The 15,038-nt window shown below is 39.9% G+C and overlaps 1 protein-coding gene across 3 annotated transcripts in view; it reads left to right on the top strand.

Moving 5' to 3' along the window:
* The window catches only part of LOC144060416 (endothelin receptor type B-like), a 26,273-nt gene extending 25,664 nt beyond the window's left edge, over nucleotides 1-609 (top strand). For all 3 annotated transcript variants that reach the window (XM_077579953.1, XM_077579951.1, XM_077579950.1), the window contains one exon: nucleotides 1-609. This exon is cut by the window's left edge and continues 374 nt beyond it. The gene's annotated coding sequence lies outside the window, so the exon portion shown is untranslated.
* Nucleotides 610-15,038: the final 14,429 nt, after the last annotated feature.

The raw sequence follows: 15,038 nt of genomic DNA, 5'->3' as shown, positions 1-15,038 counted from the left end.
ACTCTTTCCAGAATAAAGTTGTGGGTGAGAAATTTCTTACATTTACAAAAAATTAAAAAATAAATAAAAATAAGAGGGGCGGAGGGATTCTGATAGAAAAAGTCTGCACACCCGTTTAACTCATTCACTGCCATTGACGGCTATAAATGTAAAAAAAAATCATATTAACTATTTCTATTAGTATAAATATTTTTTTTCCACTTTTGTTAACAAGAGTATGAAAACCTAGAATTTTTTTTATTGTACATTTAGAAGTCATGCGATTAATTAGGATTAAAACCCCCAATTTTTTATCTTTTTTTTTTAATTCATTCACTGCCATTGACGTCAAAAATTTATTTTAACTATTTCTATTAGTTTAACATTTTTCCTTTTTTGTTAACGAGTATGAAAACCTAAAAAATGTTATCGTACATATAGAACCAATATAAAATTTGTGATTAATCGTGAGTTAACTAGTGGTCATGCGATTAATTACAATAAAAGAAAAAAATTGATGGCAGTGAATGAGTTAAATGCTGACTTTTTGTGATTTAAAAAGTGAGACCATGATAAATCATTTCAAAACTTTTTCCAGCATTACTATGACGTGTAACCTGTACAATTTAATTGAAAAACACATCATAAATCTTTTTGTGAGGGGAAGTAAAAAAAAAAAAACCTTTTGTAAATGGGAATGTTGCATTTACATTATAATATTATATATATATTATAATTACATTCAAACTCCTGTTAAATGAGAGTCTGCACTCAGCTGCTGCCATTTAATGTGCCGCTAATTAGCCACAAATAAAGTTCAGATGTTCTGGTAAGCTTTTCCTAACATTTTTGTAGTCACATTTTACAACACAAGCCATGGTCCTCAAGCACTTCCAAAAAGTTATCAAAGGTACAAAAGAGATACCATAGAATTGTGTGTGAAGATCATCATCTTGAAAAATAAATAAATAACATGCAATCAAATAAAAAACATTTTTTTTCAGAACAAATGTTTTCCTGGGTTTGCTTATTTCGACACTATTCAAAGTCAACAGTATACTTGCTTTCTTCCCTGAGAGTTTGCCAATACCCCTCTAAATGCAAAGACTGAGCATTCAGGAAAAGTGTCAGCTGTGCCATGGAGGATAAATGACAGCATTTTGCAGCGTTGATACAATAAAGGCCAAACAATAACAGAAAACACGGCACGATTAGAATCAGCAATTTAATTCTCCTTCCCTTTTGCCGGCGCCTGGCGAGCGCGCTGGCGGAATGCGAGAATCTTTTCAAAGGCCTCAACTTTTAATTGGCGTGGCGACTGACTGACACAGCATTAACGCTCTTATTTGCGCTCGCCTCGTCCTGTGACAGCGAGACCTATCAGGTGCTGCCGTCTACCCCCCCACCGCCACCCCGTCCTCAAACCCCACACACACATCCATCTCTGCTTCTGACCTCATTCTGTCATCTGCGCTCTTCCTTCCCCCTTTCCACTCGCAGGTCTTTCATAAAGTGTCTCCCAGCATTACACATTTAACAATGCATTAAAAATAGGACGCCATCAATCAGTCATTGCGCGGCGGGCGGAGACGCCGTCGACTTGTGCAGCACAACAACCTATAAGAGGCCATCGGGGACATAGTTCAAGATTAACCTTCTCATACAATACTGTCACACTCATTACTAGATTTATTTTCTCATATGCACTACTAAAATACTCTCACACTCTAGTGAAACAAATATGGCAGAATATGATATGAGAGCATATCAATATATGAGCATATTTCAGTGTGAAGTGTGAAAGGATTTTAGTAGTGTGTGTGAGAGCGTAGTAACAATGTTTGTAAGATAGTTACAGTTGTCTGTGTGAGAGCATTTCAGTTTTGTGTGTGAACGAAAATAAATTCAGCAGTGTATGTGTGAGAGTGTTTCAGTAGTGTTTGAGTGGTTCAGTTGTCGTGAGAGTGTTTCAGTTGTCGTGAGAGTGTTTCAGTTGTGCATGTGGTACTGTGTGAGAGCGAGAGTTTCAGTTGTGTGTATGAGTGAAAAAAAAATCAGTAGTGTGTGTGTGAGAGAGTTATGTCATTAGTGTACAGGAGCGAGGAAAAAAGATGCGTGAGCATTTCAGTCATGTCTATTGAAGTAATTCAGCTCTGTATGTGTGAGAGTAAATATTTGTGGGAGAGCATTTTAATGGTCCAATGAGTATGTATGAGTATTTCAGTAGTGAGTGAGAGCAAAAATAAAAAGTTAGTGTGAGCATTTCAGCCATGTATGTGTGAGCAGAAATATTCAGTGCGTCGTGAGATCATTTCAGTTTCGGTTGTGTGAGTGTGTGTGTGTGTGTGTGTGTGTGTGTGAGGTAATCCTGAATGATGTCCCACGGCGGCCTCTCATAAAGCAGAAATAATGTTCACGTAGGTGGTCGAAGGTGTGACGAGATTAACGGTGATGGGTGCCATGCTAACGCCGCTGCCAAACGAGTGATTAGGGAGCGGCGGCGCATGATCTGCGATTGACACTTGCTCCGATCTGATGTAATGGCTGCGAGTGAGTCAAGGGTCGAGCCCAGGGCGAGCGGTGTGAACACCTACTCCAGGTTACTCACGCCAAAGCACATGTTGCCTTGCAAATAAGATATAATAGCTACAGGGATACAAGAGGCAGTGAAGGCAATTTCACATGCATCAAGTGGAACAGTGACTTACAATTGGAATTTGTTCTGTGACCAAATTGTTTTGTAAATATACTCATAGACTGACTGTGCTTCAAGCATCAGGTCAGAAAATACCAGTTTAGTTTTAATGTCTAACTCAATAATAGGCCTACACTCTGTTTGCCTCATATAATACTGTATATCTGTCTCTATTGTAAAGAATGTTTTTTAAGAATACATTGAGATTAATAAAATTGAGATAACCGTATAAATGTGTAATTGAATGTTCCAAACCGCCCCCGTTGGTGCCATCTGAAAGCCTCTACTGTTGTTGTTTGTGATTAAAGATCCCAAAATATGTTCCAAAAATACGTTTCAAGAGAACAGAGAAAGTGCGTCGCGCATTGCGGGCCCACACAAGCGACTTTCCCGCTGCGCCGCAAAAGGCACAAACCTCGTTGCTTTCCACAAGACACGCGACATCAGTGTGACTTTGAGCCTTTGACTCAACAACAGCGGTGGGCACAGTCGCAACTTCTATTATCTCATTCACTCTGATGTCAGTCTGCTCCACTGAACAATGATGGATTGTTTTACAAGCTTACCTGTCAATCATGGATTTAGAAATAGAGACTATATACAATGCAATGGAAGTCTAAATATGTTTTTGCAGGGTTAAGCGCATCTACTGTTGTGTCAAAATTACTCCGTTAAAGACACAGCCAGCAATGTTCAGCTAGCACTGGCGGCTAATATTAGCAGTAGCATCGAGATGCTGAAACATGTGGTTAGGGTGTGAGCAGCCGTTAACATTAGCAGTCCCGCCAAAACACCGCATCCAGAGCCGCAGATAGAGAGAGTTTGGCCAACGCTGTGATTGGTCAACTGCTGGTCACATGACATACGGACGCCATGTTGCTACCCTGCTGCTGGGATTTCATAGTGTTTTGCAATAGGTGTTTCCGCTTTTATGTTCTAATCATGTCTTGTTGCTCACAACGACCAGGAAGCGGTATTATGATGCATCGTTTCACTGGAGACAGACAGAGGAGGAAATTGTGGAAAAGTGAAAGTCAAATAAAAGGACTGGAAAGCAAGTGACACTTCATTGTTGTGCAAAGTAAAGTAAAATAACACAATTTGAAATAGGAGCGACTGCGCAATGCAGCCTTCAAACCTATTATCAAGAGTTATACTTGAAAATTAAAATGTAATTGATTTTAATTAATTAAATTAAATTAAAATAGAATGATCTATTTTAACTCTTGATGAAACAGGGCCCATCATATGGAAATTAGTTTTTGTGGATTTTGTGTTAATAAAAGTTCTAAATATCGTACATGCACAGTTGAAAGCCATTGTTAAAAATTAAAAAGACCATATGACATTTGGTTGTCAGTTACACTGAAATCACGTTTAAATTTAAATTTAGGACCATATATTCATTATGACAAATTACAGAAGAACCTGTTAATACATTCATTGGAACCATGAAAAAAAACAACTTTATTATCAAGTATCTTGCTTGTTATATCAGGAGCCAAAGGCAGGAGGAGATAAAGCAAATACATGTAATCAGATCTCTTATTTGAACATATTATGTGTTATGTATGAACACATTGATACATGAAAATCAAAATCCATGTACAGTAAAAATATACCATACACTAGTAATAGCCTGTATCATACATGCAGTGTATTCCTTATATTAACAGATTGTCAAATACATCAAAGGTTAAAAACTAAAACAAGGGGAAATTATAAAAGAAACTGTACACCTAGTTTTTAAAAGAAAGTTATTTTGCATGCAAAATGATACGCATGCTCGTGCACTACACGCTTGAACGCATGTCTCGCCCTGTGGCAGAGGGTAGCAACATGGCGTCCGTGTTTTCAGTTAGCCAGACTCTCTATATACGGCTCTGACCCCATCTCTCTGCACTAGCCATTCAATCTTTAGCTTAGCAGCTAACGTAAGCACTTTTTTACTACATTCTTTCAGCGAACAACATGTCAGCAAGTCATCCTGCGACTAGCCCTGGCATCTGCACCGATACCAAAATCCTTTTGTTACACAGCGAACGACAGCCAGTAAATCTATGTCAAGCTCTAGTGACTAACGTCAGAGCTGGTCTTTATCACCTGTATTGTGCTCCATCTTTCAGCTATCAGCTAGCCTAACGAGGAACTATTCAGTCCACCTGTGCAAGAGCTGCTGCTAGCAATGCGCTAGCCAGTCAACCTTCTGCTAGCAATAGCAGCTAACTGTAGCATTGGCACCAAATATTCAGTCGAGCAACTACTGATGCGCTATCCAGTCACCCTGCCTTAAACCCGTACCCCACTGAGGGTGATGTTTGTTGTTTGCGAGCTTTGGCAAAGGTAGCGAATGTGCGCTCCTGTCAGGGTTCGTTTAAGGTTTGCAAACATTTACCAGATGCAAGGAAATTTTCAACATGTTCAAAATATCCTTAATGTTCAAAATGTCCTTGCAACCAGAGAAACCATTAAGACTGTTGAGAGAACTATTAAAACTGTTAAGAGAACATCTCGGAAACGTGAGCAAACCCTGACGTGAAATCAACAATCGCTAGTGTCTCAAGTGTTTTCCCCTCAGTAGGATACGGGCTTTACTTACACATGTAAAAAGTTGCATTGGACAGTAAACGATATGTTAATATATGACGGTATCATTCCTGTAGACTGTTGTAATTTTCCCTATTGTGGGATTCATAAATTATTATTATTTGGTATAAATCTGCAGCTAATTTTATCAGTGGTAGCTATCAAAATATGGATGTTCAATCTTTGAGATTCACATTTGCCTATTGCTAGCCGCTAACTGTACATCATTAGCACAAAAATATAGACTGCTAACTTTCTACATTTTTTTTTTAACCTTTATTTAACCAGGTAAAATGTTTGAGAACTAATTCTCATTTACAAACATGACCTGGACAGTCTCACAAGTACCGTAGCGACTAATGTTAGCTGTGGCACTGAAATACCTCACATCTAACAGAGCGCACTGGACCGGCTAGCGCTTGCAGCTAACATTAACATTATTGACACACCACAGCAGCAGCCCTTGTGTCATATGCTAAACAGTGTCAAGTGATGTCAAACAATGCATCCACTAATGTAAATGCCGGCAGATAAGCTTCAGATGACAGTGACATTATGATGGCGCAGTGACGTTAGCAAACCACCGCGGGGAGGGCTCAGCCATCTCAGACCCCCTTTGGTAATCTGGATGTTCCCCCACGGTGCTGCCCAGACTGTGGATTTAATTAAACAGTGTGAAATTAATTAATCAGTGGGGTGTCAGGTAAAAGAACTCATCACTGAAACGGCTCACGCAAAAGCGCGACAAGCATTTCAAGTGTGCTGACAGTTATTAATTTGCAGCACGCGTCGTATGATAGTTTTCCTATAGTGAGATTAAAATGGTAGGTGGGGGGGAAAATAGTCCTCCATAAAAATCAAAGCGTAAACCTGTGTTTGATCTGTTCTATCAATTAATTAAAAAATGGGGAGTTGTATGTAATAATGTGGTGCAAATGAGATGGAGATGAGATAAAATATTCATTTTGTTATCAGGGGAATCAGCCTGCAGGGCTTTTTTGTCTCCACTCTGGCTCAAAATGGTGTCCATATGGCAGCGGTGTACAGTATAGTTTTTGCAGGGAGATTGGTGCGATGCCTTGTGGCGTTAAAGAAGGCCGCCTGGCTGTGACAAACTGTTGCAGGGATGTGACGTGAGATAATGAGGTTGTTGTAAGCCTTAAGTACGGAGCCAGGCCCCCCCGGGGCGACCCATCTAGCGCCCGAGCTGGCTCATGCTTAAAAAATAAATGAAAAAATAGATTGCCTTCACTAACTTTATCACAACTTTTGCTTTCATGCGACAAAACCTTTTGACATTGCTTTTCCCACTCCCCCCAACTTTTGTATCATCTCAAGGCGGCTTGACTTTGAGCTATTTATAGCCTCTTCCAAGCACCCAACTAGAGGATCAAGTGATCTTGGGTTCTGACGATGTATTTGATGGCAAACCTGCGTCGCACTTCCTGTAGTGACGCCAAGGTCTTGGGAAAAGAAATTAATGGGGATGCACAGAGGGAAGTTAGTCACTTTCTTTTATCATTTTATGCCAAATATCCTTTGGTGCTTAATAGTATAAAAAACAGTGGCGTTCATAGCGAAACTAAAATCCTTAATAAATTAAGAACCTGGACACATTTTGAGTGAAATGACTGAAATGAAAAACTTTACATTTTAAAACAACCAGAAAACAACAGAGGCCCCAGAATAGAACCCTGTTGAACACCATACGTTTCATTATAGGGGGACCGGGGCTCGTTGTAACATGGGTAAGTTGTCACATTGCAATTTTTTTCTTCACCAGAGGGCGCAACTAAAAAGTGGAATACGAGTTTTCTTTGCATAAATGGTTAGGGGTTGTGTACTGTCTGAGAAAAGACTAGCACATTGTGAGCTGACATGAGGGCCAGTTATCTGTTTTGCACAACCCAAAGTAAAAAAATTTCCAACTTCATATATTTTGAAACCGGCGTCGTACATAGTCAAATTCTAGCAGCAAATCATGTAGACTAGTTAGAGGAGAGATTCAGGCATCTTGTCATGCCTCAGTCATACTGCACTGTAAGCTAACTTCAAACTTGTTAGTATTAGCCAACATGGTAGTTTGGGGCAACTTGGTTTACGTATGCCAGAATTGTTCTTCGGGTGATGAGTCTGAAGAGTGAGGAAATTACTTTTATTTTATTGTTTAAATGTTTTTGATTTTCCAGTTGTTGTTGGAACTGGTTTAAATTTCATGATGAACCATCCATATATTAACCGGAATGCTTTATTTTTTCAAATTGAATTTAATCTCAAATTTATAGTTTAAGGGAAGCAAAACGTGCATTTGACATCAATGACAAACAATTTCTCTAGCTATAAACAAAACAAAACAGGAGGAAAATTATAATTTTGTCCTTGTTTTATTAGTAGCAAAATTCTGTGTGACATCTTAACCCATATAGTGTGACATCTTACCCATTGGTGGGGCAACATGTCACATGTTCACTCCCTCTATTTGATGGCTTATAAGTGCACTGACACAAAGTATGAAAATGACATGAATACAAATGACATACCTAAGACTTTGGTCTTTTATCTGGTATACATTTTGTTTATATATGATGTATTGATTCCCAGAAATAGATAAAAGTATTTTTTTTAAAGTGTTAGAACTAGCCGAGGTCTCCCCTACATGCGAGTTCAAATTGCACATATTCGTCCGACTACTTTCTATTTTTGCTTGACATAGTATGAAGGAATTACAATAGCAAATAAATCACATGACGTACTATCACAGCAGTCGCAAGTCGAATACTGAGCACAGCAAATTCTCTGCAGTCAATCAGTGACAGCCAAATGGGGTGTGTCATCATAAATCTTATGACTCGGATGTGTGTCTTGACCTCCGCTGAACCCTTGAGACTGACTCATCGAACCCAGGTTTAGAACCACTGCTCTTAATTGTCCATAGGTGTAAATGTAGGTGTGAATGATTTGTTGTTTGTGCCCTGCGATTGGCTCACCTGCTACCCTAATGAAGACAAGCGCTTTTGAAAACGAATCAGTTTCGTCTTGCACCTCGGCTGAAGGCCCTGCCACTTTGCTCAATGAACAACACGTGTTCAAAAAAAAAAATCACTATGTGTGTTCAATTTAGAGCAACAGCACTCTACACATTTTCTATTTGTGTGGTGCTGATTGCGGCACATGGAGCAAAACAATCCTGCTGTGGCTGCTGCACACAGAGAATTGCTATAATGTTTCATTACACAGGGAGTGTAATCCCACTACTCCTACTCCGACTACTGCTAATGCCACAGTATAATTGGAGAGTGCTTTGTGTTTGTTTGCATGCTGCCAACGTGCTTGATGATTGTTGGCGCGGATACTCGTGCTGCGACCTCTCGGGCGGTTATTTTTTTGGAAGGCAACCTTTCTTTCGCTCTGTCTTTGCCCTCAAACAAATATGCCAAAAGAGGAGTTTAGCCGACATTGATATGGCCTTAAATGCAAACTGTCAAATTATATTTGCATTTTAAATGACTATTTTGATGTTATTTTTTTAAATTGTTTAGGCAGTCACTAAACTTTGTAAATAAAATTTGTATATAATATATATTTTATTATTATTATTACTATTATTATTATTATTATTATTATTAATTATTATTAGTATTATTATTACACCCTGGTCAGGAGTCACTGTCCACCAAACTAGAGTCCAGTCAAGGTGACGAGATTGGAGGTGTTGATTAAATTTGTCCTGCCCTATAAAAAACTCATACACACACATTTGTGCACACTCATACACACAGAATCAGCATATGGCTCATGATTGCCGGTTATTTTTGAACACCTTGTACCAAGTAACTGTCAGCAATTGTATGTTCATCATCACGAGGCGACTCAGTGTTTAGCATAAGTTGTGACAGCAGCTGTCATGTTAGTCAGAAGACCTTGTATATTGCTCCCCATGCATTCACTTTGTGAAAAAATATATACGCTTATATATATATATATATATATATATATATATATATATATATATATATATATATATATATATATTCCCAGTGATTGTTACACTAATGCAATTTTTTTTTTACAGTGATTTTTTACTATATCTGCACATATGGCATGCACATTCAGACAGGATGTATATTAGAATTACATTCAGGTTTGAACAACTTCAGATTTCATATTTTTGTAGTTGACGCTACGGTGATGATAGTCGAGTCGACTTGGACTAATCGATGTTTTGCTCATTCTCCACCCCCTGACGCTTTCATCCAATCACTTCCCGATACTCATTCATCCAATCTCTTTCAGACACCTTGCAGATTGTCAGAAATTGAACCACTCTGACAAAAAATCCTGTATCACAACAGCAGGTTTGCTACTCACTGCAAACAATTACTACTTTTCGGTCATGCAAAGCTCGGAAAGTGGTTTCGTATCACAGATTTGTGCCGTGATGTGAGACGATCCCAAAAAGTTTAGCTGGCCTGGACGCACTTGCATTAATATGACACACTCAACGTCACCTACGCGTGGGTAGTAGGAGGTCGTACTTGCGCCGCACTAGCTAGCTAGCAACTAGCTAGCTAGCAACTAGCTTCAAATGAGTTGTTAGCACGGCTAAACATGTCGCGGAGGCTGGAGCCACTCCTAAATTAGCAATCATCGCCTCCATGTCAGCGAATAAGATAAACTTTTGACAGGTATTGTTCTCACTTCTCACCCAGGAATGACAAGTAGTAATTTACAGAAGATGAAGAAGCCATGCTAATTGCTAAACTAACCTAAGATTGACATGTAATCATAAAACGTTGGAATTAAGTGTTGAGGTGATTAAGTACACTTTTTACACAAGTCTGGCTGGAACCGCCTTAAAGTGCAGCGCATTTAACTTTGAACAACATAATAGCAGGCAATTTAATCTGTGTCTGGAGAGAAAATTATAAGAAATAATGAACACATAGCTAAACAGGAATGTAAATGTATTATGTTACATTCCAGGCAGGTATAATTATGTCAGCTGAGAGGAGTGGCTCAGTACAGTATAATATATTGAATATTTATAATATCACTAATTTTGTTTCCACAATACGGTTCTGAGTTGTGATTTTGACGTTCAAGATTTGCACATTAAATGTTCTCACAATTACATTATAGTAGATCTTGTCTTTTTTTCTTCTTTTAAAATAAGTTTAGCATTTCAAAAAGAATGCGCAATCTATTCAGAAATTTATACTTAAAGTTATACTTAAAAATTACAGTTTGCTGCTATGCACAATATGAATTTAAGAAATAAAAACTGTTCATTATACAAAAATATTCCATTTGTTATATTGTTGTATTTGATAATACACTTGATTAGCAAAACTGCCCCGCAAAGAAAAACAAAACATTATTTCAAGCCTTGTAATGTATTGTAGCAAATCTACAGTTGTGTTACGTGAATGATTGCATGAGTTTCAAAAGACCCGACTGTCTGTGAGACCCTGAAGGTGTCTGTGATTTGTGATTGGATGACTGAGTTCTATCCGGGGTTGGGGCAATTGGAAGAAGGAAGAGGACTGTGAGCGTGTCTGTAGGTAAAAGACTGACGGATGAGAGAAACACTGGCTGGATGTTTTCTTTATCGACATTAAGCGTTCATTTTTACAATAAAGTGGTTATTGATCGACCACTGTTTATTGCCTGTCTTTACACTGTCACAGGAGTTTGGTGAATTGGCTGATGGCTGACATGAGGATTTAATTTAAGGCTGCTGGTCCGCTAGTGTTAGCAAGTACCTTTTCATAGCATACCTCTTAAGTTGTATTTGACGCAAGACTTGACTGTGCTACTGGTTTTGAATTTTTAGTCAAATATTTCAATACGTTTGAGGCAGTGCTGCTAGTTTTCTGCATGAAGGCACCACCTGTTGATTTCAATTAGACGTCCATGTTTTGTTGCCGAAACATGTGAGCAAGCTAGAATCTTCATTGCTGACTAGTAAAGTTGACAAATTGGTTCAACTCCTAATATACAGTGTATATATGTTCTATAAGGTGACCAGATGCTTAGACGAGACAGTCCCATATTTTAGCCATCCAACTACATCTAATAGCTAACAGCCATGTTTTCGTCACACCGCTACTGGAACAACTTCCTGCTAAGAATCATGGGAAATGTAGTCCTACTAGCCCCATTCTGCAATCGCTGATCAAACCCAACGCAAACTGAGCTTTTCTGGCGGCATATTTACAATGTTACGATGCGGGACCGGCGCGTTGGTAAACAGCACAGCTAGCTTCCAATAGCTGCCGGGACTCAGCTAAAAGGGTTGGATAATAGTGAGTGAATTGGCTTGTTTAGTGCTGTTTAACTGTCAACCAAGATAGCATTTAGCATTAGCTAAAGTAATAACACAACTTTTGACTAGCGATTAAACTAGTTCCTTGTGATCATTTATTGTAATTTTCAGCAAAATTGTAGTGTCCGGGTTCGTAATTTGGAAAATCTGGTCACCATATGTATATCCTGTATGAATCTGCTGTTTACGATGTACGAATGTATCCTGCATATCAAGGCAGCAATTGCATTTCATGGCCGAGTAGCAATGTTGCTTTCACTGCGTGAGGATGACATTATTGACACTTGGCTCCAACATGCCAGAAAGCTTGCATACTAAATGAAGAGCATGAGAGAAAACTGAGGGGAGGGAGGAAGAGGAGGGTAGAATGGCAGTCTCGAGTGGGCTCTCCTGCAGATGTTCAAGAAATACAAAGAGCTGCAAATGTCAGACTCATTGGCCGAGCTGCAAGTGGTCACTCAACCATGGGATTAAAAGCATTTAAGCCTTGTATCACCCCCATCTCCTTTTTTTATTTCGGACCATTCAGGGGAGAAGGAAATGGAACAATCACTGGTGTTTGGGTGTTTATTGCTGGTGCAAAAGCGAATGTGTGTGTAATGTGTATGCGTGTTGCCGACATCTCTGAATGTACCGTAGTGCTTTCTTGCAGAAAAAAAGAAAACATAATGAGCAAAGCCTAAAAGGGTTTCTGTGTTGTGGTTAAGGTGCAAAATGGACTGTCACTACTGTTTATTTCATTCATGTCTGGATGTAATGGAAAACATGCAATCAAATGTAGGCCGCCGTGACTAGCAGAGTGCTTCACTTCACACTTCTAATGCCTCCTGGTCAACAGCGGGCATATTTATGGGCAGCTATTGACGTTTTTATAGGGACCTCGAGGGAGCGTCGGGAGGCCTTGATTAGAACGTGCCACAAAATAAATCGCAGACAAGAGGTATTCCGAGTGGCTTTTTAATTCAGTTGTCACAGCGGCAGCGTCCCCCGCCTGCGTTTTCTTGTTTCGCCGTGATGAAAACGCAGGTGGAGAGTTGAGCGAATTCCGCCTGCCGCCGCAGACTTCTTTTTTTTTTTTTTGAGCTGCTCTATTCGCACACTAGTGGAGGTTTGCAGTGTGGCCGCTGGGCACAGTGGGTCAGTGCTCACAAAGCTCTGTTTGTTCCGTGGGCCTGCAGGGCTGCCTGGGTAAGCTTGGCTCCAGAGGGATGCGCCGTCTCACACGCTGAGCACGCTCTCTAACGCATTCATCTCCTCTCCTCAATAGGGGTTTATATGTCTCCTCTTATGAGACGAAGAAGGGAAAACAAGACTTTCTGCAAACAGGGCCTCGGGATAACAGATTTCGCTGTTGTTGCTCCCTCTTTTGTTTGAATGCCATTTTTCAGTCGTTGCTTGTGGTGAAATGGTGCGCTTTTTGTGTGTTGTTGCTGTTTGTTTTGTTCTGCCTTTCTTTGTGCGTTTCATCTTCTTTTGTCTTGCGCAGACGCGCGGCTTTGTCTAGTGCCGCTGTATCAACATATTCCGAGAAGGCGGGAGTTAGTGCTGAGATGAGGAAATAGCTGACAGCAACAGGCACAAAGACGTCATGACAAAAATGACGCTGGATTGTTGGTTTCATGTGTGGGCATTTTTCAGTAAAGGTGTCCAAGTCTTTTTTTTTTTTCTACTTTTGGAGATTTCCAAATCGTTATTATTATTCAGTCATGGTATTGGAAGTACTCAACTGTACTGCCATACAGTCAAGAGGTTCTGGGTTTGAACCGCAGATCAGGTCTTTAGCTGTGGTGTTGGCATGGTCACCCTGACACATAACATTACTTGCTGATTAATGTTGTGTCGTTCACATCCGTTTTGTTCAAAAAGAACGAATCTTTTCAGTGAACGTGAGTGAACGGATCATTTCCTGAAGTCATTTGAAGTCATTTTAGCTCAGCTACGCTCATGTCGTCAATCTTCGCGAACGACCAATCAGCAGCCAGCGTCAGACACGGCCGAACATACCCCCTTGCTATTGGCGTTAGCCAACGCGGATCAGCGAGTAAACGAGTCAGTGAGTGAACATGTTGCCAATTCAGGATTGATTCAGTGAGTGAACGTACTTTTGTTTTTGATAGAAACACACATTTAATAATTAAACAAATATAGCAACATAACATTAACTGTGTGTTTTATTTTTTTCGTCCATGCCAGCGGGAAGAGGGGCGGTATTGCATAGACAAACGATTCGATGAATGAATCGTTTGAACTTTTTTTTTTAATCAACTGATTCGAAAGATTCAGTTCACTTAAAAGAACTGTCATGCCCATTACTATTGCTGATGACTGGCATCAGCAAAACTTTCAGTGACCATGTTTACATGCCGTCAATATTCAGGTTAAAGTCAAGATTCCAGTTTCTGAAACATTCGGGATAACCTGTTTATATACGTGAGCGGACAGAGTTACTCCCGTGTACAAATACAGATCGCACGGACAACGTTGGTATGCCTTCAAGTCGACCTCATTTCCGCTTTTAGCTTTCTGCGCTCAATAAAAAACATTATATTCATGTCACTCTCCACACTAATAAACTGGTCAGTTTCCTCCTCGCTCCAAAAGTGTTGGTCTGTGCTGCATCGCCACGTTTGTTTTAACTCTGCTTGTGTATGTCCGGTGGGTTGTGCGCCAGACTTCCCGCATACACACGCATATAAGTGTGCCTAATAAGCACACTGTGGTCTTTTCGCCGTAGAGATGGCAAATAATGTGAAAACGTCACAGACAAATTAATATATTCAAATCAGGCACGCTTAGTGAGTGGCAAAGTAAGATGGCCGCTGCGCGTACAAGTAGTTACTGTACTCAAAAGACCAAGATTCCTTGCGACTAGAACAGGTGCAGAACACTTGTGATGGGCATGGCAGTTCTTTTAAGTAAACTGAATCTTTAGAATCAGTTCATTAAAAAGAGCCGTTCAAAACATTCATACCTACGGTCTTCATTTAAAGGTGTATTCAAGGATCTTCTTGAAAAGTAGAAGCGAAACATCAGTTTTTTGTTTTAAAATGCGACTACGGAAGACCATCCTACCAGCTCTCCTGCTCATACGGGGGAAACATCTATCAAACGTCGGGAATGTACAAGCTCATCTTCATCAGTCTTTCCAGCCGGCCTCACTTCATAGATGCCATTTTCAAAGTATGCGCATGTGCAGCTCGGAACGAACCCGCACGACGTCGTTACGGCAGATTGATTGATGGGATCGAGAACTAATCGTTAAAATAATCCACCCGGAAGACGCAGCGACAAAATATCCTTGAATACACCTTTTAAGCTAAGGAAAATGTTATTTGGAATGCATGGGGAAGGAGGAGTATCTGTAGAAATCCCACAAAAACACAGGAAGGACGGAGATGAGATTTGAGCCTCGAACCATATTAAGACTTGCTAACTACGAGATCACTTTGCTGC

Source organism: Vanacampus margaritifer, chromosome 11 (genome assembly GCF_051991255.1).
Source record: "Vanacampus margaritifer isolate UIUO_Vmar chromosome 11, RoL_Vmar_1.0, whole genome shotgun sequence".
In the NCBI taxonomy this organism is placed as follows: domain Eukaryota; kingdom Metazoa; phylum Chordata; class Actinopteri; order Syngnathiformes; family Syngnathidae; genus Vanacampus; species Vanacampus margaritifer.
This window is presented reverse-complemented; position numbering and strand designations above follow the sequence as displayed.